Below are 23,726 nucleotides of genomic sequence, written 5' to 3'. Positions count from 1 at the left end.
GCTTAAGAAAATACATGTTTGAATTAGGCAATTAACAAGCAACTGTAGATGGTGGCATTTTTAACACGACTCAATTTAAATCAAGAGAACAAGACCAAATTACCGACTGCAGCAAGTAAGATTATAACCCATCAGATCGAGGGTGGCAATGCAGAGAAGCATGCTTCTAGGAAGCGCGAGCATTGAATTCATTGTGAGGCTTCATAGTCTCAGCAGGTTCCTCATCTTTCAGGAAATGTTCCATATTAATCCCCTATTACGATCATATTTCTCTCTGCCTTTGATCTGACAACTGCTCCACAAGTATCCCACACTGCTGAATAGTTCAAGTGCACTGACAACTTGCTGCGCTCACATTATTCTCATGGACATTATGCTTGGGCATTTCATGGAGAGCTTTCTCCAAAAAGACAAAAGTTAACTCTTGCCAAGTAAGATTTCTAAGTTAACATAATCGTGGAAAATACCACCTCAATAGAAGGGGAGTACACAGGATGGGGTGCTGATCTTTCCACGAGTTACAACCCATCCAATCCAGCCCAAGCCTTTCTCACCACCAAGCCAGTTCTCCAGAACTTTAAATATTGCTCCACATCCTAAAAATAAATTATGCTTCACAGATGCAAAAAAAACCTACTGTCCTCACATTAAGAAAAAGGGATTCTCATTGGTTTCGGAGTTTAGTTAAATCTCAGTGTTTGATCATAAGTTACACATCAGAGGTAGGAGGGGCAGCGGACAGTTTTTAAATACATTGCTGAGGCAAGGACTCAAAAGCCCCTATTCCACTGGCATCCCAGTTAATTAGCTGTGCAGTGTCCCGGAGTAGTAAACTCTTTGTGCCCATTTCCACTGCGCCACCCTTAACTGCGACACGAATTGCTTTTCCACCGAACACACTCATCCCGGGGGATAGGAGTGTCTACCTTCAACTAGAAACTGGTGACTTTCTGCTGTCCCTTTTCCACTAGTTTTATCAGCACGCTGGCATCAGTAAACACCAGGGATATGAATAGGGGTAGAGCTGGTTAATTCCCGATGTAAAATGACATCATTTGACACCAGTGTTCGGATAATGTTCCTTTTCCACTGGACCCTGTCCCAGTAAATTCCCAGTTAATTCCTGGGACAGGGATCCAGTGGAAAAGGGCTATGCTTATTTCATCAAGTTGGTTAAAATTTCCATTCAAACTCCTTCAATTGGCTTCCTTTTTTGTAACTTGAACTAAATCTCTAGCACTGACTGTGCAGAAGGGAATTATCTCTTTAGTTTGTGAATCTCAGTATCCCAAAGTAAAACATAGAACATTACATTACAGCCCTTCAGCCCATGAAGTTGCACCATTAATACATGCACACACTAAACTCACAGACACTCTATCCCATGATATGCCCTGGGTTGGCAAAAAGGACAGATTCAAAGACATGCTTAAAACGTTCTTGAAACAATGCCGCACCCTCACCGACTCCAGGGAACCTCCGACTCTTGACTGGTTACAATGGAGGAGCATTCTGAATGGGATTAAGAACCTCATGCCCATGCACTGGGAGTGCACAGAAGCCTGGCGTAAATGGCAGAAGCAGTCCATCTCACTACTCACCCACTACCTTCATCAGCACCTCCACCTCCCTATATGAAAGACTCTGCAGGCACCATGTATCCAATGCTACAAAACCAGACTATATCACTGTCCACCCTGAGGGAGGGAGGGTGTAAGTGGTGGAGGGAGGGACAGAACAATAAGGGGAAGACGATTTAACTGCTGGAAAAGAACAGATTGCTTAAAAAATGTTTTATACCATGATTGGTTAACCAGAAATGTCTGGTCTGCAAGTGATGACATTCAGCAGAAATGTGTGATTATAAATTTAGCTTGAGATGTTAAAATTCAATAATTAAGGATGTTTAAAGAAGTGTTTATGTTTTTGAAAACTCAGGGACTTTAGGGGAATGGGGAATTGGCAAAGGTGAGGCCTGTGGCTAGATCTGCCAGTCTCTTATTGAAAGGTGGGGCAGCTATGACAGGCCAGGTGGCCTACTCTTGCTCCATGTTATTAAGTTCTTTAATGAACAATGGCTGTAAACAATGATTGGCAAGCAATTGCCTGACCTTTGTAGACAGTGGCTACCAGATTTAAGGGGCATCAGCCAGTGTTCCACTGTTGCCATGTAAGTAACTCCTGGATGCATGTGGACCAGTTACAATCTGGTGTGCACCTCAATTAAATGCTGCAGTTCCAACACCAAGAGTCTGGTATTGTTGGTATTGCATGAATTGCATCCGTGCAGGATAACAGACCCCAGTAAATTCATTGGGGATTTTTCTGTCTAGAGAAGGAACAAGCTGGAACAGACAGAGGCTGTGTGGCTGCAGAGGGTCCGGGAACATTGGAGGTGACGCTCAGTGCGGAAGGGGTCCACAGGCGCTGGGCGCGGGAGGGAGTGTTGCTGCTGTAATTTACCCAGTATACACACAATTTAAAGAATACACTTACTCATTTTTCTGGCTAAAATGGAATCCTTTTTATTCTTCTCAGACACAACACTGAATTTTTCATCTCACAAAACACCACCCAGGCAAGCTCCTCTGACCTTTTCATTGGCTCTTCGTGATCTTGACACTCTCACTCTTCTCCTCCTGCATTCGAGAACTATCACAGCATACGCAGCCTTCTGAGCTAATGTGCACATGTGCACTGGCACTCCTGCGCGATATCCCAAAGACAACATCAGTGGTGGTCAGTGCTGCTCCCAACACGGGTAAGCTCGCGACTGTGACAGCCCACCAACCACCCCCTGCCCCTCCCCCATCACCGCCATCAGCCTCTGGGCCAAGCAAGAAGGCTACATAATGATCTGGAGGGCTGACAGTCTGACCTGACCTCGTACAATACTGCAAGGCAGGCGATGTATGCTTTGACTGGCAGGGGTGCGACTGTTCCTCCGACATTGGCACCCTTGCAGACCATGGACCATCGATATACACCAGTTTCATTCTCTCAATGGAAACCATGTCAGTTTTCCCATTTCTGCATATCAGAAAAGTCTTTAGGCGTCATTGTGAGACTTCAAAGGGCCCATCGTAAATGTGGTGAAGTGGTCTACAACAGTATTATGTTGAAAGAACACATGGGTGCAGCAATGTAATCATTCAACGCATACACCACAGGTGATGCAAGTCAGGTAGATGTAGGTCTGAGCAATCCCATGCTTTCCCGAAGATGGTCACTGTAACTTGCTGAATCATAGCATGCTGTCCCTGGGCTCAGATTCACAAACTCACTGGGCAAAAATCAGCGTGGTGCCATATACCATCTCTGCTGCTTTTCGCCAAGGAGAACCATGGGCAAACGCTCGCTCCACATGGATGCATCACTAACTGCTGTCAACGCTGTTTTCATTTGGCGATGGAAACATTCAACAAGGCCATTGGTCTATGATGGTTACCTGTAGTCCGAATACTGGTAGTGCCCAAAAGATCAGCGACAGCTTAGAATAATGCCAACTCAAACTGAGACCTTAGGAGCTTGTAATGGTGCCCGGAACACTGAAAATTGGAACCCAACGATCTATAAAAGCTCAAGCGATCGTGCCCACAGAGATGTCGCTGACAAAAATGGGCTTCTGCCACCTGGGAGCCCAGTCCTCACACTTGAGCAGTTAAGTATATCCTTTGGATGGTGGAAGCAGGCCTACCAAGACCAGGTGCACATGATGGAAACTGGAATCCAAAATCTCCCAGTCTGGATTTTGTGTGTCTGGAGACTGTATAGAGTGTTGAGACAGCAAGAAGATTCTTGCCCATAATCCAACATCTTGTTTAATGTGAGGTCAGGTAAAACGATTCGTAATTAGTTTGATTGATGCTCTTCTACTAGGATGAGATAGATTATGAAGAACCTCAAAAATGTCCTGCGGCACAAAATGCCTAGTCCTTCCTGTGGGGGGGGGGGGGGGGAATTACCTGATTCATCCTGGCTTACATCTTGTAGGTGGAGACCTGTGTTGATCTGGTGATACGAGATGAGCTCAGGATCAGTGTGCTGTGCACGAGCCATAACAGTGAAATTGATGGCTGTAGCTTTACACAAAGCGTCAATGTCACACCTGGACAGGGTGTCAGCAACAGTATTTGCTCAGATGAGCCATATTTCCGAGGAAAATTGTAAGATGAAGTCCAAATGTCAAATTTCCCATGGTGAATACACATGGTATGTGTAAAAGGCTGGTGGTCTGTATAAATGGTGAAAGAGTGACCTTCCAACAAAAAACCAGAAATGTTTCACTATGAGATAGATGGCTAAGAGTTTGATGGCTAAGAGTTCCCGACCAAATGTACTATACTTTGTGTGAGCCTCTGACAGCTTGGCTGAAAAGAAAGCCAGAGGTCGAACTGCTCATGGACTCTTTGCTCTAACACTGCTCCCACGACACTGACAAAGGCATCTGTGGTGGGAGTGAGCAAGGCATTGGGCTTCTGGTGCATAAACATTGTGGCATTCACAAGTGCAGCTTTCACATATTTGAAAGCATGAATGGCATCATCTCCCAAACCCAATGGTCTTTTAGACACAGACTTATTGGATCCTTTGAGTGGTTCGGTAAGGGGTAATAGAGACACTGCTGCATTCAGCAGGAACTCATTCATCATCCTTAAAAAAATGTCATAACTGGCTAACGCAATGGGTGTAGGAAAATCTTGAATTTCATGCACTTTCATTTAATTGGGCAAGATACCATGCTGCATAACTCTGTCCCAAAAATATAAGTTCAGCAGCACCAAAAATTCATTTACTCAGATTGATCACAATGTCAAATTCATCAAACCTCTGGAACAGTGATGTAAGGTGGTCCTTGTGCTTCTCTTCATCCACACTCACTACAAGAATATCATTGATGTAGACAAATACAAAATCGAGGCTGGAGAGTACGTGGTCCATAAATCACTGGAATGTCTGAGCTGCATCCTGCAGACCGAAAGGCAGTACAGAAACTCAAACGTGTCGAAAGGAGTAATGACTGCTGTCTAGGCAACATCAGAAGGCTCTACTGGAATCTAATAGTGAGCACGCACTAGATCTATATTTGCAAACACACGTTTGCCTTGGAGGTCTGCTGAGTAGTCTTGTAAATTTGGAATGTTGTATCAGTCAGACAAATAATCAAAACAAGTCCACCAATCCCCAAGGGACTTCTTTGGAATCATTTGTAATGGTGATGCCCAGCAGCTGTCAGATCTGCGGACTATGCCCAGCTTTTGCATGTGGTCAAATTCCGTTTTTGTGATTTTAAGACGGTTTGGGGTAATCTAAGAGCCCACGCTACAACTAGAGGAGTCTCTATGTAGTGGGTTACTGCATGTCTAATGTCTCTATGATGATACCATGGGGTCACTAGGCGAGTGAAACACTCGAGCAAGGCTTGGAAAGGGCAGGAGCCAAACTGGAGGCTCATCAGATGGGTGATGACTTTGGAGGGAAGATAAATGCAACTCACTTGCATACAAGTGCTACAACACAGTAATTCTTTAAATCCACCAGCAGTGAAAAATGTGACAGGAAATTTTAACCCAAAAATGGAATTGCCACATTTGCGACCATGAAAACCCAGTTAAAAGGTTTCTTGAGTCCAAAGTCCAGTGTGAGTGACCTCTGGCCATATATTTGAATATGAGAATCATTTGCAGCTGAAAAAACACATGACATATTGGGGTGTCTGCATTCCTCAGGGGTCGGAGGGACCACAGAAATTTCTGCACTGGAATCGACAAGAAATTGAGCAACCGAGAGGTGGTATTTGAGGAAAAGACAGCGGCTGATGAGCCCATGGGCTGTAGTTGACTCTGGTCATTTCCCAGCTGCCATTCATAGAAGTTGCAAGATGGCTGACAGGACCAGGTAGCACTATCAGATTTTCTAGTGCTTCTAACAAATATGCCATTCATTGCCTCCATCACATCCTCACCCAGCACGATTCCAACCGGGCTGATGGGAGGAATTCTGTTGGGTGCTCAAAGCCTGGGCCCGCGTAGTCAATGCTGCCATTTGCTGCTCTGACTCAGTTATCTTCAGTTGATAAGGTGCAGGCAGTTGACAAGGTGCAGTAAGCAGTTGTTCCAGCTCCATCTGCTCCTGCTGACTAGGGGAAGTAGCCAATCCTTCTATCTTTATTGCAGAGGTCGTGGACATAACGAAGTTGGCATGATCCAACTCATTGAGGATGGACGATTGAAAGACACTCACCAAGTGTTCTTGAACTCGACGAGGTAAACATTGGAGGAAGCTCTGCTTCCATACATCCCCTTCAATATGGCCCACCCCAGCTCGCCTGCTCAGCATCTGTGATGGTTTCCTTTGGCCTAGGCTGTCGCCAGCTAGCAACTTGGTAATACGGGCCTCCTAAAATGGCTGAGCACGCCTCAGAATAGCAGCCTTAAGGTTATCACAGGGGGGGGGGGGGGGGATTATCATCCAGATAATCTAAAACATTCTCCACTTCACAGGCAATCTGCTCTGGAGGAAGAGCCACGATTGAATTTTGTCTTTTGTCCTGTCATACTGAGGGCGGAGAAATGTGAGTCGAGGATCGTGAACCACACTGGTGCATTATTAATAAACCTCCAGTTTGACCTCCCCAACTGCTCCTTTTAAGGGGTTTTTCCTTATAGCTTTCCATTTTTTCCTAGAAAGTGCTGTGAACCCATGGGGTCACCACTTGCAGCTGCAGTAATTTACCCAGTTTACATACAATTTAAACAATACACTCACTCATTTTTCAGTACAAAATGGAGTCAATGCTCTTTATTCCTCTCAGAAACAACACAGAATTCTTTATCCCACCAAACACTACCAAGACAAACCCCTTGACTTTTTCATTGGCTCTCCACCACACAGGTGATCTCAATGCTCTCAATCTCCTCCTCCTGCATCCAAGATCCATCATCACATATGCAACCTTCTGAACTAACCCATGCATGTGCGCTATTACTCCTGTGATTCGTCCCGAATAAGTCATCAGCAGCGACCAGCACTGCTCCCGTCACAGTTAAGTATGTGACTGTGACAGGAATCCGCGAGCACTGGGTGCGGGGAGGGAGTCCGTAGGTGCGGAAGGGAGCCTGCGGGCACTGTGTCTCTGACGTGACTCTCTTTGGGTTTTCTTTCTTGCTCGGGGTTCAAGGCTAATGATACCTCTCTGTGTGCCTTTATTGCAAGCAAAAGTTGACAAATATGTCATGACAGCAAAGGATTTTTGATCTTGAAGACTCCCCCACCCCAACCCTGCCCATATTCTCTTCTCACTGCTACCTTGATAAAAGGCTCAAGACTGAAACATTGGTTATACATATTTGATTCCTATGCTTGCTGCAGAATCTGCTGAGTTTCTCCAGCACTTTTGCGTGTTAATGAGAGGTAGAGGACCTGGGTTAAGGGTGAAAGGTGAGATGTTTTGGGGAACATTAGGGAGAACATTCTTCATATTGAGAGTAGTGGGAGTGTGGAATGAGCTTCCAGCTGAAGTGGTGAATGCAGGCTCCATTTTGACATTTAAGAAAATTGTGCATGGGTACATGGATCAGAGGGCTAAGGTCTGGGGGGAGGTCAATGGGACAAGGCAGAATAATAATTTGGCATAGACTATCAGAATCAGAATTTATTGTCATAAACAAGTCATGAAATTTGGTGTTTTATGGCAGCGTCAGAGTGTAAACATTCATATTATGAAGCATATTTCAACATTATTATTAAAATAAAGTGCATGAAAAGTCAGGCAGTGTCTTTGGTTCAGTGATTATTCACAAATCTGATGGCAGCCGGGAGGAAGCTGCCCTTGTGCCATTGAGTGGCCGTCTTTAGGCTCCGGTACCTTATTTATGATGGTAGTAGAGTGAAGAGGGCATGGCCTGGGTGGTAGGGGTCTTTGATAACAGAGGCTGCTTTTTTAAGACACCGCCTCATGTAGATGTCCCTGATGGAGTGAGGTCTGGTGCTTGTGATGTCGTAAGCTGAGTTAACAACCCTTGAGTTTATTCTTGTCTTGAAAATTGGTGCCACCATACCAGGCAGTGATGCAACCAGCCAAATTGCTCTCCACGGTACACCTGTAGAAGTTTATGAGAGTCTTCAGTGACATACTGAATCTCCTCAGACACCTCACAAAGTATAGCCGCTGGTGAGCCTTCATTGTGATTGCATCAATGTGGAGGCTCCAGGACAGATCCTTGGAGATGTTGACACCCAGGAATTTGAAGTTCTTGACCCTCTCCACTACTGAGCCCTCGATGAGGACTGGGTCATGTTCCCCTGACTTCCTCCTGAAGTCCACAATCGTCTTTTTAGTTTTGCTGACGTTGAGCAAAAGGTTGTTGTCATTACACCATTCAATAAGCCGCTCTATCTCCCTCCTGAACGGTTCCTTATTGCTGTTTGAGATTCTCCCGACAACTGTGGTGTCACTGGGGAACTTGTAGATAACATTGGAATTGTGCCTGACCACACAGTCGTGAGTGTATAACAAGTAGAGCAGTGGGCTAAGCACACATACTTGGGATGCACCTGTGTTGATAATCAGTGATGATGAGAAATTTCTAATTTGTATTGACTCTGGTCTTCTGATGAGAAAGTCAAGGATCCAGTTGTTTGGGGGGCGGGGGGCTGTTTACAGATGCCCTCTGCAACTCTATGGGCTCGGTTTCTCTGCTGTAGTTTTCTATGATGTTCTATAGACAGTACAATATCTGCCAGTCCCTTAAAAGATAAGAACTCAAGGATAAAATTGGAGCGATGACAGGGATTCTACAAACTGACTTCGGCTGAACACCTTGATCATGTGAGGACAGTAGCCAAGTAGGTGGATATATTCTGCAGACACCACTGTGCAAAACATGATGCCTGACCAAATCGTTGAAAGAAACCAGCACATCCATTTCGTATTATTATATTGCGATAATACGAACTGATTTTTAAAAATAATCATGAACAAATAAAACACTCCATTCCTTGACCTTCAGATAACCTGTGACCTACAGAAAAAACATTGCCTCTGCTTTTTGTGGTTTACATTAAAAAGGTCAATTGATCAAGGAAAGAGCATTTTTGAAAAATGCCTCTCGAATACTCTGATAAATGGATTTACTGGCATTACCAGCCTCAGGAAAACTCAATGACAACACGGCCAATATATAAAGATTTGTACTAATGACCTTGTAATTATGAGGGTGTTTTTGTAATCTTTTTAGTTGCAATCCATCCATACCATTTAAACACATATTGGAAGGAATGACCACAATGAAGATGACTTACAATGTTTGTACAAAAGCCTCGCATCAGTCAAAGAAATTGGATCTTCTTGCAGGAAATTAATTTGGAACATTTATCACTGAAGGAAGAGATTAATGTCTAAAGATATCAGCTGACAACCCTGTCATCGGAGAATTAGGCTATTGTTAATGTGCTGTTGTGCTGAACTACATTTTGTCTTGGATCTATTGAAAGATCTGGAAAAATTACTCAAGATTCTTTGCCTAAATCAAATGGTGGGAATATTTATGACATCTTATTGTGGTGATGCATTTTAGAAAAAGTGATATGGCATTCAAATCTTCTACCTGACCTTCCTTGGATTCTGCAAGGACATACCCGAGAATTATTAAATGAGGAACATCATATCATCTGGAGATGAAGAGCAAGGATGATTAGCAATAGATTGCAAACAGATTGATTAAATGAGCAGGTGTCAAATGAAGCATTACAATTTGATTGGAAGAATAATAGGCAATATAAACTAGAAGGCATAGTTCTAAAAGGGGTTCACGACCAGAGAATTTTGGGGTATATGTGTGAAGTTTTGTTTTGAAAGTGGTTAAAAGCAGCATACAGGATTTTTGGGGTTTTATAAAATGCAGGTGGAGCATACAAGAGCAAGAAAGCTACCTATCTTGATCAAGCTCCTCCTGAATGTACTACTGTTGGTGGCCAAATGCTCTGTACCCAGCTGTGCAGTAGTCCTGTCATTGACTGTGCCTTAACATTCTGCACAAACTTATTGTAGCAAATATCTAATATTAACCTTACTTGTGACCGATACAAATCTGATATTGCTACTTTGACACACATGTTTTGGTTTTGTTCATCCTTAGAAATCTATTGGAAAGAAGTTTTTAATATCTTTTCAACTGTATTTCAGGCAGAGCTTACAACCCAATCCAATAATTGCTCTTTTTGGGGTTAGTGAACCAGACATAGGGAGTTTTTCTGTACCTGTGTAACAGGTTGTGGCCTTCTCTACATTGTTGGCTAGAAGAGCCATCTTATTCAAATGGAAAGACTCCAGACCTCCAACAGTGGTTCTCTCATATTATGTCCTGTTTAAATTCAGAAAAAAAATAGATATCATGTATTTGATTCATCGGTGAAATTTGAAGATACATGGCGACCTTTTATATCTTATTTTTATTTGATGTAAATGTTTATAATCTGATTAGATGTACACACACCTTCTAGATGAGATATAGTCTTACCTTTGTTTTTTGATTCACGGTATAAATCAAAAGCTACAAAATATATGTAACCTCAGGATAAGCTGCTCTGATTTTTTGGGGGTAGTTTTTGTTTTAAATAGAGTAGGTTAGGTGGGGTCTTTTCTTCATTGTTTTGTATTTATTATAAAAATCAATAAAGATTGAAAAAGAAAATAAACTAAGCCTACCTTTAATGTTTAAATTAAAAGCACCATGCTAATATGAAAAGAAGCACACTAGACACAGAATCCTTAATTTTTAAATGTAATTTTAAAAAAAATCTAAAAATTTAAATTTAAAACAAGTAAAAACTACAGAGTAAGTTCAAATTCAAGACAATGTGCTAGAATTGGGTCAAAATGAGGGGAGGTCCCCACACCTATTGATAATGTGGGAAAACTATAAAAGGCTCCATAAAACAAGCAGGAGAATGATTATAAATTTTATGCTCTTGCCTGAACACACTATACAATGGGTAGTCCAGAAATTTTACTTTCAGAGTGGAAAGGACACTATTGCATATTAAGGAAATTTCAATTTGTGCATTTAGCATAATCATGATTTTGTGTAGCTTAATGAGTTTCTGCTATTTACTTATATGGCATTCAATGGATAGTTAAATCCCTTCCAACTTAAGAGTCAACATGTAGCTGCCCCACTCTGCTGGATAGGAATAAGAGTGAAGATGTGAGGAGAGCAGAGGGATCTCTCACAGTGCTTCGCTAATTGAAAGCCACAACCTTAGCCGAAACACAAACAATACATCTGAAGTCAGGTCAGGCAGGCAGGCAGTCAGCAAAAGCCAAGCAGATTGCTTCAGATTGGTGAATCTGCATGGCTGCTGGAAGTTGCAGATGGGTGATGAGGGAGAAGGTAAACGTCACAAATTTAGAAAGAATAAATAGATGAGGTGGACTGAGGAGGGGATGCTGGGGAATGGTGGAATGGAATGTGTCCAATTAGCATCCAGGACTGCCCAGTTACCCCTCCTTATGGATACTTGGCAGCCACACTTTCTGCTTAATTTACATCCAACTATTTTGGGCCTCCACAATTGTTGTCACAAGCTCCAATATGTGATAAAAAGCTGCATTTATTGTGCAATTCAGCCAATGAAACTGATGCGGCAACCGGTTCAATAATAACTTAAACCAATAAACAAGATTTAGGATGTAATGTAGAGTATGGAGGAAAGTACAAAAGCAGGTGCCTGCCTGTTTTTCCTTACATCTGATAAAGGGCCCAGGACTAAAATGATTGGGTATCCTTTACTCCCTATGGATGCTGGGTGACTTGCAAAGTTTCTCCAGCACCTTTGTGTACTGCACTCAACCTCAGCATCTGCAGACTTTCTTATTTAGGTTATTTAACTGTAGGATACACTGACTGGAACCAGTGCAATGAATGATCAGAAATACTGCAAATATTTACATTGTAAAATCCATGGCCAAAGTCACGTAACCAATATATGATCTCAATGTTTATAGAGTGTGTAACTTACAGAATGCCCATTTTATCAGTTAGTTTCACGCCATTCCCAAATACAATGTGATAGCTCTGTTACTTCTTTCACTTATACTCTGGTAAAGATACGATGACCTGTACAGGTTATCTTTAAGAATATTTGCTTTGCGTTTCACCAATCTACTTATAAAATTCAAATCTTTGCACTGGTTAATTCAGCTTATCATTCAATGGCAACTGAAATTAAATTGAAATGCTTGGAGAAATAGTAGCCCCTTAAATGTGTTTCTTTGTTCAATATCACACCTGCTCCTCTGTTTCAGATTCACTATGCCTTATGCAACCCATATCCCTAGCTTTCAAAAATTGTATGAATTTGCTCAACAAGTGACCATCTTTTAGAGTAAAAGGTTCCAAATACACACAACTCTTCGCTTCATGGTCCATTGTCTCTTCATGGTCCTAAACAAGTGAGGCCTTCCCCTTGGATTATACCCTGTAATGCTAAACTTTTCAGATCCCTTGGGATCTATTCTGTCAGCCCCCCTCAGAATCCTGCCTGTCTCAATAGGATCGCCCATCATTCCTCTAACCTCTTGTGAACTTGGACATCCTTCTCTTCCCAGGATTCTATCTATTGAGTGAAACAGGAACATCTGCAAATGCTGGAATTGTAGTGAAATACACAGAAGTGCTGAAGAAACTCAGCAGGTCATCCAGCATCTATGGGAAGTAACGGGTTACCAAAGTATCATGACTGAGCCCTTCATCAAGGTGTGATACACTCTGTTCTTTGACTAGGTAACAATATCTAATTGTTTTAGTGTGTGTTCAGTTGGCACTGTATCATGCCATTCCTAATTATGGATAGAAATTCCAACACTCCCTCCTACACAGAGACAGGAAAACACTCCACTGAATTCCTCTGCCTCACAACAATATGCTTCACATCGACAATTAAAATTTAAAAAAGTCAGAGAAGCTGGAAAACTTAAATTATTACAGCTGGAAACACTAGTCCCATCTGTGGAAAGAGAAACAGGGTTTCTGATCATCAAAAATGGGAAAGAGCACAAAAACAAGTAGTTTTCATGCAGAGAAGGAGGGAGAGGGAATAACTCTAGTAGGACGAGACAAGATGACACAATGTCGCGGCTAAAATCAGCTTACATTTCCTGAGTGTGCATGGTCCTGAGCTTCTTGTTTTCAGTCCACAGCAGTAACCTGGAGGCGCTGGCTGCCTGCCAATTCAATTCATTATCCCCCTCATTCTCTTATCTCCAGCACTGTTAGAATGAGGCCCAGTGCAAACAAGGACCTGCACCTCCTCTTCCATCTGGGCTCGTTGCACTCTTCCACAGTCACTTTTGAATAGACCAAATTTCTTAATAATAATTAATAATCAGAACTTGCCATTAATGTATCTCATAATTTTATCTGTTTTTCTTGCTCGTCTAGCCCCCTGCTTTGCATGTTGCACAGATTAAGAAGGTTAAGCTGATCTTAAGTGCACTTTATTGCCAAATCACATCTCTTAGTCTCCTCGATGAGGGTATATGCTTCATTCTAAGCATCCCCTCCACCACCTTCTCTTGCCATCTCAGATGGTTTCTCTCTTTCCCAGGTTTGATGAAGGGCTCCCAGATCCGAAATGTTAACTGTTTCTCTCTCCACAGATGCCAGAGACCTGCTGAGTCTTTCCAGAATTTTTGGCTTTGAATTAATACATCACCTGCCTCTATCTGAATGGCATTTAAATTGATCCCCCATCCAACCTTGGCTACAAATCCACACCCACTCAAGACTGAATTGTCCAGTTTGCCCTAGTTACATCAGAGAACACAGCTATTTGTTCTTTCAGTCTGTGTCGCAATCACTTCTGGCTTTTAGAATTTAAGATGACCTGTGAATCAAATTGGTTTAGCATAGACAATATTGATTCAGACCAGCCATTCTCAAAAGGCACCACATACACTCCCCACATGCTGGGGCTTCAGCACTTTTAAGGGGGGGGGCCCATAGACTGAAATCATAAAATATTTTAAATGTTTTTTATGTAGTTGGTAGGAGAGAAGTATGATGATGACCAACTAAACGTGACTGCTTCATAAGGAAGAAAGCCCATAAACTTTTAAAAAGAGTCCTAAGGTGGGGGGGGGGGGGGCACAGCCAAAAAAGGTTGAGAATAGCAGATCTAGAGAACTGGATGTGACTGAGAACCATTTTAAGGCTCTTGGACTGTACTTGCTGGAGTTCAGAAGAATGAGGATCTCATTGAAATCTATCAAATACTGAAAGGCCTGGATAGAATGGATGTGGAGAGGATGTTTCCTATTGTGGGGGAGTCTAGGACAAGAGGGCACAATCTTAGAATACAAAAATGCCCCTTTAGGACAGTGATGTGGAGGAATTTCTTTACCCAAAGATGGTGAATTTGTGGAATTTGGTACTGGTGAATTTGTGGAATTTGGTGCTGCAGATGGCTGTGGAGGTCAAGTCATAGGGAATATTTAAGGTGGAGGCAGACCAGGAAGGGAATCTGGGGTTACAGGGAAAAGGCAAGAGAATGGGGTTGAAAAGGAGAGTAAAATCAGCCATGATGGATCAGCAAGGTGGACTAGATGGGCTGAATAGCCTTATTCTGCTCTTATGCCTTATGGTAACTTAGCTCTTCTGCATGAACGTGTTTATTTGAGCAGAGTTTGCACAAGTGTAAGGGTATACCATGTTGGTTCTACCACAAAAGAAAGCATCATGCTCAAGGAGAAATATAGCAGAATACCTCCTGATGAATCATAAACGACAAAAGTATAGGAGGAACTTTGATGGTCAGATAGCATCCATGGAAAGCAATAGGCAGTCAATGTTTTGGGTCAAAACCCTTCATCAACCTGAAACACTGACTGCCTACTCCTGTCCATGGACAATGATCATGAGTTTACAGTCATACATTGTACAATGCACTGAAATTTTTACTTGCTGCAGCTGAACAGGTATTTATAAAGAAAACCTATGATAGTAAAATCATGAAATTACATTTAAAAATAAATACAATATAGTCAATAGCTATTCATAGTAATCCTCTCAAAATATCTGACTTGCAATAGTGAACTCAGTCCTTTGGTTCTGTCAGAGCAGTCCCTGATTTAGTGTAACAAAGGGATGCTGCCTGATCCACTCAATTCCTTCAGCATTTTCTATGTGTGTTGCTCCAGTTTCCCATTAGCAACAGTCTTTTTGTTTACCATCTAATAGTGAATGCTTTGACTAAGTATAGATTGGGACAAAGAATGATATGACAGCAAAGATTACCAACGCCCTTTCCATCTTCTGGAATATCATGCGTTTCCATCCTTGCATCTGATGCTAAATCCAGTATCCTCATCCCTTTCGTCCAGGGTCATACAGCACAGAAACAGGCCACGTGTCCGCATTAACTATCAACCACTCACACCGATAGTTTGGAAGAAGTGAGGTGTATAATAGATATAGGCAATGTGGGGCAAATGAGGTACTTGAGGGGTATTCAAAATGCAAGAAAACCCTCAAGAAATAAATCAGGAGGCTAAAAGAAGACGGGAGGTGGCTTTGGCAGAAAATGTGAAGGAAAATTCTAATGGTTTCTACAGATATACTGTATTAAGAGCAAAAGGATAGTAAGGAACACAATTTGTCCCAGTGATGATCAGAGTGGTTGGCTTTATATGAGCTAAAAGAGATGGGAAGAGTCATAAATGTTTTTTTTTCTGTATCAGTAGTCACTCAGGAAACAGGCACAGAGTTGTGGGAAGTAAGTAAAACAAGGAGAAAGGTAATTAAACCTAAAGAGGAGAAGTACTTTTTGTCTGAAAACAAATTAGGGTGGATAAATCCCTGGGGCCTGACAAGATATTCCCTTGGACCTTGAGGGAGGCAAATGTAGAAATTTCAGGAACTTTGGCAGAAATATTTAAAATGTCCTTAACCATGAATGTGGTGCTATTAGGGTAATTCATGTTATTCTGTTGTTTGAGAAAGACTCCAAAAGTAATCCTGGAAATTGTAGGCCGGTGAACCTGATGTCAGTATTAGGTAAATTTAAGAAAGTGTTCTAAAAGATCATATATACAATTATTTAGATAGCCAGGGACTGATTAGGAATAGTCAACATGGCTTTGAGTGTGGTAGATTGCATTTAACCAAACTTATAGACTTTTGGAGGAGGTTACCAGGAAAGTTGATGAAGGCTGTGAATGAGAGAGCACGCGGGGGCAGATGCAGAGATGGAGAGGGTGTGGGGTGATGGAAGGAGAGAGGGAGGGGGCAGAAGAGGATGAAAGTGGAGGAGGGAGGGTGAGTTACAAGCTGATGTTAATGTACGTGTTTGGCACGTACCTGATCATCATCTATTAATCAGTGAAGCAAAAAATGTCAGTAGTAAATTTAAATGATGCAGTAATGATCATCAAGGTTGGTTAATTAATGTTTGGCTATAAATGTCTTCTGCCCATTATAGCTACGCTCTGTGACTGTTCCAATGAAGGAATGGATCAGAGTCATTTCTGGTGATATCTCATCTTGAATGACTAAATTTCCAGTGAATACAGTTGATTCAATGCTTTTCATGTTTCACACAAAACTTGTAGATTTTCAGCGTGGGATGATTGAGTAATGTGTTTGAAAATTCCCTTTCCCCCCTCCACCCTCACACACAGTGACGTGAAAGGCATTATTTTGTCTAACTTCAGAAAAGGAGCTTTGCATATTGTTGTCTTGTAATGTAGGTTCAGACCAAATTGTTCCCCTGGGAAGTACAGTGAGGGAGCTTCTGAAGCCACACAGCAAGTAGTAAAAGCTTGTTGCTTGAATTAAATGCTACTTAGACCTGTCTATTGATATGAAGGCTTATGTTTTAGTCTAGTGTTGCTGGTAGATCCCACATCTCAGGTGGGGCACACTTACGCCTCTCTATCAGCAGTCTATGGATATCCAGAGGTTTTACTTATGTAGAATTGGTGAGATACCTAGACTATGAATTTCACCTTGAATTTTCAGGACACTCCCACTGCCTTGGAAAGTCCTAAGAATTATGAATGTACAAAACCCAGCCGGGGACGGTGGGGGGGTCTTACAAATCTGGGACACTCATTTCCCTTCAAATGCAAATGGAGCAATAAACATGACAACTGCACACAACTTGTGCATAATCTTACATACCATGAGCTAGCAGTGTTGCATAATAAGCAGGTGTGAGTTGGTGTCAGTCTGTACTCAAAGCAAGCAACTTGCATGATCTACTCTACATTTTGGTTCCTTTAAACAATGGCATTCAGTCAGTGAAAATAGTGGATTTCTCCCTCAGCCAAAGAGTAAAATTTCAATCTCTACCTACTTGCATTCAATGTACATTTATGTTTTCCACAAACTAGAGACATAACCAAGATGGGAATCCATTGCATGGTCTGTCGTGGCTGAAATCACCACCAATGTTCCTGACTTGCTACATTGTCAGTAAAGATGTGGAAGTAGCCTGATCCAGATACAACACAGTAATTGGTATTTCTGGCACATGGGCCCATAGTATCCAAATATGACCATGTAACTAACTCTGTATAATTTTTGAATGTAAGCACCCACAGGAAACTCAGGTCACAAGGAGCATATACAGACTCCTCAAGGCAGTGGCAGATTTGTGGCACTGTAATCTTCTTTCTTTGGCTTGGCTTCGCGGACGAAGATTTATGGAGGGGGTAAAAGTCCACGTCAGCTGCAGGCTCGTTATATTGTGCTAACTGCTAACTTTGACTGTACTGCCCGATATCCTGGACTACTGAAGAAATCCTTCAGTGAAAATGGATCTCCAGTGACCCAGGTTTGATTCCAATCTCAGGTTCTGCATAGTGAGTTTATGGTCTCTCTACATGACCAGATTGGTTTTGTCACCACCTTCCCCTCCCCCCCCTTCTCTTCACTCCAGGGATGCTTCAGAGTCCTCTCATATCCCAAAGATATGTTAGTTGCTGTCAGTAGATCTGTGGCAAGTCAATGGACAGTTAACAAGTTGTAAGGGTCCAGGGAATTTTGAAGATGGTGAAATGGGACAAATGATGTCACTCCCTGGTGGCCTGCTTTGACTGAACTTAAACAATAGTTCCTTAAAAGTTAAAGGTGACTAAATCTATAATTGAACTGATATTTTGATAATGAGATCATTTTTATTTGCTTCAGCGAACCAGGTGTATAAGATACATAAACTACAATAGATTACTCCATTTGCCTGCGTTTATTTCTCAAACACCCCTTAAAGCCTTCCCAATCCATATAACTGTCTTTTTATAATTGTTCCCACTTCTACTATTTCATCCGGCAGCTTTTTCCACATCCTCACCACCCTGTGTGGAACACTTGCCCCTCAGATTTCTTTTAAACCTTTCCTCCCTCCCCTTAAATGTTAACACCCTCTAATTGTGTAGACTCCTTAACTTTGGAGAAGAAAGATTTATCCATTACCTTATTCTCATCCCTCATGACTTTCTATACCTCCATGTTATTGCTCTTCATCTTATTATGCTCCAGGGGGAAAATGTCCCAGCCTATCCACCCTCTCCTTATAACTCGATCCGTCCAGTCCCAGAAATATCCTTGTGAGGAAGGAAAGAAGATCAGGAATTGGAGGGAGGGAGGGAGAACAGAGTGGGTAATATAATTGGAAGAAATAATGCAGGAGTAAATTTCTTAAGCCTGTAGTGCCATCTAATAAGAGCATGGTTGATCTTCTATCTCAGTACTTGCTAACCTGTGGTCTGTAGACCACTGATGTTCCATGCCAAGGATAAATAATTTCTTATATTATTGAATGGAAGTCACTACAGATGATCATCAAAATGTTCGAGAAGATCACTGGGGTCTTCCTTTCCTCTATTGACGATATTCACCGGGACCATTGCTTAAATAGAGCTCAAAGAATTATTGAGGATCCTTTCCATCCAGCACACAGTATCTTTGAACCACTACCATCAAGAAGGAGATGTATATATGTAATTATTATGTGCTGTGTATTGTGTATATGTGTGCACATAGGCTACTTTATCTGTTTTGGTCTGTACAGTTCAATAATAATACAGTAAATGAGATGTATATATTCCTCAAAAACGTTCCCATCAAAATGAAACAAAAAATTTAATTTGGGGTTTGGGAATTGGTATGATCTCAACAGCCTCTCCGCTCACCACATTAGTGGTCTGTGTGTTTGTTTTAAGTGGTCTGCAATAAGTAAAGCAACACTTGAGGGGGTCTGTAAATGAAAAAGGTTGAGAATCACTGAATTAGTTCATTTTCCCCAAGTATTTTTTTTCAGCCTAGAAACTGTTTAGTTCTGTGACTAAATGAAGAAATAATCTCAAATCAAAATATTGGGCTCTCATAACAGATAACTTTTTGGCACATGGAATTAAACTTCAGAGATGTAATCCAGTGGATTACTGTCTGGCCAGTGTAGGGGATATTTATTTTGATGACGACATTATACAACACTCCCAGTACTATCCACTAAAGCCAAAAACTCACCCAATGTTTCCTACTAAAGTAAAAGACTAAGCTCTCCTAGTATCCAAGAAATTATGGGGCCACAAGACAATTCCAATCAGCAGTGATGTTTTTCTCCATCCTGATCAGCAATGTTAACTGTTTTTCTCTCTCCACAGATGCTGCCTAACCTGCTGAGTATTTCCAGCATTATCTATTGTTATTTCAGATTTTCTGCATTTGCGGGGTTTTGATTTTCCATCCTTTATTTGTACCTAAACATTGACCATTGCCCATCTGCTAGCTTTTGTGACAGGCCAGCATACTGAATCTAATGGGAAACAAGTGTGTAGATTTGATTCCTGTCCAAAAACATCATCCCTTGTCCTGTCGTGACGGTATTTTGCTATAGCACACGCAACAGCTTGTGTTTGACTACTCATATCGCCAAACGTTCCAATGCGTCACTGGGTTATCAGGCAATATGTGACATTGGTTAAAGGGGCTGGGGTTCAGAAGTGACAAAGGCAGAGATCTATGGATTGGGAATTTAAGTTTATGTCCTTGGAGGCATAGCTAACAATAACCTCTATTAACCCACTCTCAAAGGAGAAAAATATTATGGAACCACGAGAAACACCAGTTAAACAATCCACCAAGAATCAAAAGGATTTAAACTTGTGCATTATTAATTCTTCAGTAATCAGCCGATTTGGGCTTTTCACGAGAAGGCTTTGAAGCTCCCACACTTTATTTATACCTCAGTAATCAGTTGATTTAAACTAACCATCTATTGGAAATGACTTTATGCACAAGTTGGGAGAGGCTGGTTTAAACATTTGTACTTCCTGGATATAGCTTGTTTGACATTTGTAGTTGCTGCACCCACTTCCTGTGCTATTACCCAAGACTTCCATTTTATCAATTTGTTTTGAACTAAAGAGCTTGCAACTGAAATTTGCAGTTACATATCTAGTTCCATAATATAGTTGGAGCTTTAATCCAAAAAGCCCGTTGGTTAAGCAAAATTAAATGAAGGTCGCTAGTGAATTTTAGTATTGAATTCTTCTTTGAAGAAATAAAACTTAAAGCAAGTAAATGTTTTATGATTTTGCTGATAAGTAACCTCTTTCCTATGAAGATGCCACTGAGAACACAGATCGGTTGTTGGTCACAGATTAGTTGCTGGACACATCTGATTTTGACCTATATGAGAGTGAGACGCTAAGATGATCAGGACAGTGCAATGTAAGGGGATCCAGAGATGAGATCAGTGGACTTTATACCTCTGCTGTAACAAGCTTATAATAACCTCACCTTCCTTCTTCCCTGACTGACAAAGCACAAGAGCATTCATTCAAAACCTCTTCGTCACATGAAAAGCCTCTCTGTGATTCAGCTCACCATTCACCAATGGTGAGGGCTCGGTGGTACTGGAAATTTCGCAATTTACAATGAATGGCTTTGTGAAAAGGCCTATGTCATTTATCAAGTGGCTACTGAACAATGCTCATAATTTTCACTAACACAATTGCACCAACAAAATGTCTTCTTTAGTATGAAAGTACATCGTGCAATAGCACAGAAATAGCAATATATGTATTAAAAAAGGTGCTGATCATTTAAAAGGATTGCAGATTTACAGTTATACTGCATTGAAACAGAGCCTTTGGCCCAACTCAATTATACCAACCAAGATGTCTACCTATTCTACACATACTCTTTCCTGACAAAGGGCTCAGGTTACCCCTTATTTCCTGTGGATGCTCCATGACCTGCTGGGTTTCTCCAGAACTTTTGTGTATTGGGCTTGACCCCAACATCTTGTTTAAGACTGACTCATGCTCAACCTCTTTGTGCACATTTGATCCATATTTCTCCAAACCTTTTCTGTCTTTGTATCTGTCCAAAGGACTTTTAAAAGGAGTAGCTGCACCTGCATCTACCACATCCTCTGGCAGCTCGTTTCATGTATACACCATCATGTGGGCCTCAGATTCCCTTTAAATCTTTCCCTTCTCATGTTAAACCAATTTCCTTTAGCTTTAGATTCCCCCTCACTCGGAATAGCACTATCTACCCTACCTACATCCTTCACATTTTTATAAACCTCAACATGGTTACCCATCAACCTCATTCACTCCAGGGAAACCTTGCTAGCCTATCCAATCTCACCTTATCCCTTAAGCCCTCCTATGCCAGCAACATCCTTATGAATTTTACCTGCACTCTTTGCAGCTTAAGCATCATTCCTATAATGCAGTGACCAAAACAGCATACAATACTAGAAGTGCAATCAAACTGATTAATAATATCCAAATTTCTATAGCCAAGGAGTTCAGCTGATAGAGGCATGTGTCTCTATCATCTTCCACTTCACTACCTGTCATCACTTTCAGAAAACTATACACTTGTACGCCAAGGTCTTGCTGTTCAATCACACTCCCCAAAGCCCAGCCTTTCAGTGCTCTTTTTTTTCCCCCAGAGGGCAGTGATTCTTTTAATATTTTTAAAACAATTTTTAAATTTAGAGATACAGGAAGGTAACAGGCCCTTCCAGTTCAAAAGCCCGTGCTGCCCCAATACACCAATTAACCTACAAACCCCATATGTCTTTGAAGGATGTGAGGAAACCAGAGCACCCACAAACCCATGTAGTCAAGGGAGAACACAAAAACTCCTTACGGAGAGCGTCAGATGTGAAGCTGGGTCGTTAGCACCGTAAAAGCATTGTGTCCTAGTTTTCTGCCTCCTGCGGATCAGGGGAGGCCAAATCATTAGATTTTTAGGAGATAATGCTTGATAAATTTTAGAAAGATCAGGGAATTGAGGGTTACAGAGAAATGACACAGGAGTGGAGTTGAGACCAGCATGGACTGCAAGGGACAGTTGTATAAACCTGGTCATGTTTTCTTATGTAATACTTTTAACAAGATATCTCCACCACTACCTCCCATCTCTTCTCACTGAAAGGGTGATCTCCATTCAGTGAATTGTAGTTAATTTTCTTGTGGCATTAAATATCACATTAGATTCCCTTGCACTTTCAACTTGATACAGACAAAGTCAAATCAATTTTCAAAAAGCTGCAACCAATGAGAAAGGAAAGACAAACAAACATAGCACAGAAATTTTGGTTAATGTTGATGTAATCTCAGATGTTGAAACAAACAGCTGTGACCTAGGTGCCATGTCAAGTAAATCCTTTTCATGCTACAAACGTTATTCTGCATTTTTTACTTATATATTCGCTTGGCATCAAGGATTGTCCACTCTGGGACAAGTAGTTCAATTGAGTTGAACTGAATTGTTTATTTTCCTGTGTATCAAGATACAGTGAGAAACTTTGATTTGGGTTCTCTCCAGGCAAGTCAACCTAGCCTTGAGTGCAATAGATGGGGGTAAAAAAAAAGGTGCAGAGTGTCACGTTACAGAGAATAAAAGTGCAGTTAAAGTGGTGCAAAGGCAGCATCATTTCATAAATGAGAAGTCTATTCAATTGTCTGATTACAGCATGGAAGGAACAGTCCTTATATCAGGTGGGTCGCATTTTCAAATTCGTGCATTTTCTTCCCAATGGGTGGAGGGGAGAAGAGAGCGTGGCTGGGGAGGGACGAGTCCTTTAATGTGTCAGCTGCTTTCCCGAGGCAGTCGATGGAGGGGAAGTTGGTCTGCATGATAGCATTCACAACTCTCTGGATGGGTAGCTTGTGGGATGGTGAGCTCACTCCCACCTGGTGTCCCACCACTACTTCCAGGCTTCAGTGCATTCTTGACTCCAGGTTGTCAATAATCATCTTCTCCACTTTGACCAGATGTCAGCCAGGATTTCCTGAGGCACTGGGGATGTCACAATTTTTCCAAGGAGGTTTTGAGAACATACTTGAATCTTTCTCTCTATTGATCCAGTAATCAATTCCTGTGGCAAAGACTGAAAAGGAGCATCTGTTTTAAGAGTCAAATGTTGGTCATGTGAACAGTCTGTCTGGAGTAGCAAATAGCAGTAGCATCAAAGCAACTGTGAAGGTCTCAAGCCCAAACATTGTTTATATATCTTTACTTTAGCTACTTAAGGGACACTGTTTGACCTGCTGAGCTTCTACAGCATTTTGTGTTTTTATTTCATTCATAGTGTCTACAGAATTTTGGATTTACTTAATCTTGAATCCAGGTGAGTGCATGGTTGGCTGGAATGACTTCAGTCCCATTTACATCACCTGAGCCCATCTCCAAAGGAGG

The 23,726-nt window shown here is 41.6% G+C and overlaps 1 protein-coding gene across 3 annotated transcripts in view; it reads right to left on the bottom strand.

The window, feature by feature from the left end:
- Positions 1 to 23,726, bottom strand: part of nedd9 (neural precursor cell expressed, developmentally down-regulated 9) — an 85,562-nt gene that overhangs the window by 48,516 nt on the left and 13,320 nt on the right. The window contains exon 2 of one of the 3 annotated variants that reach the window (XM_069913392.1): positions 10,261 to 10,364. The exons of the other annotated variants lie outside the window; for them this stretch is intronic. The gene's annotated coding sequence lies outside the window, so the exon portion shown is untranslated. The remainder of the gene's footprint in view (positions 1 to 10,260; positions 10,365 to 23,726) is intronic. 3 annotated transcript variants of the gene reach the window in all.

Source organism: Narcine bancroftii, chromosome 1 (assembly GCF_036971445.1).
Source record: "Narcine bancroftii isolate sNarBan1 chromosome 1, sNarBan1.hap1, whole genome shotgun sequence".
Taxonomy (NCBI): Eukaryota; Metazoa; Chordata; class Chondrichthyes; order Torpediniformes; family Narcinidae; genus Narcine; species Narcine bancroftii.
The sequence above is the reverse complement of the archived record's forward strand: the minus strand, read 5'-3'. Positions and strand labels throughout refer to the sequence as shown.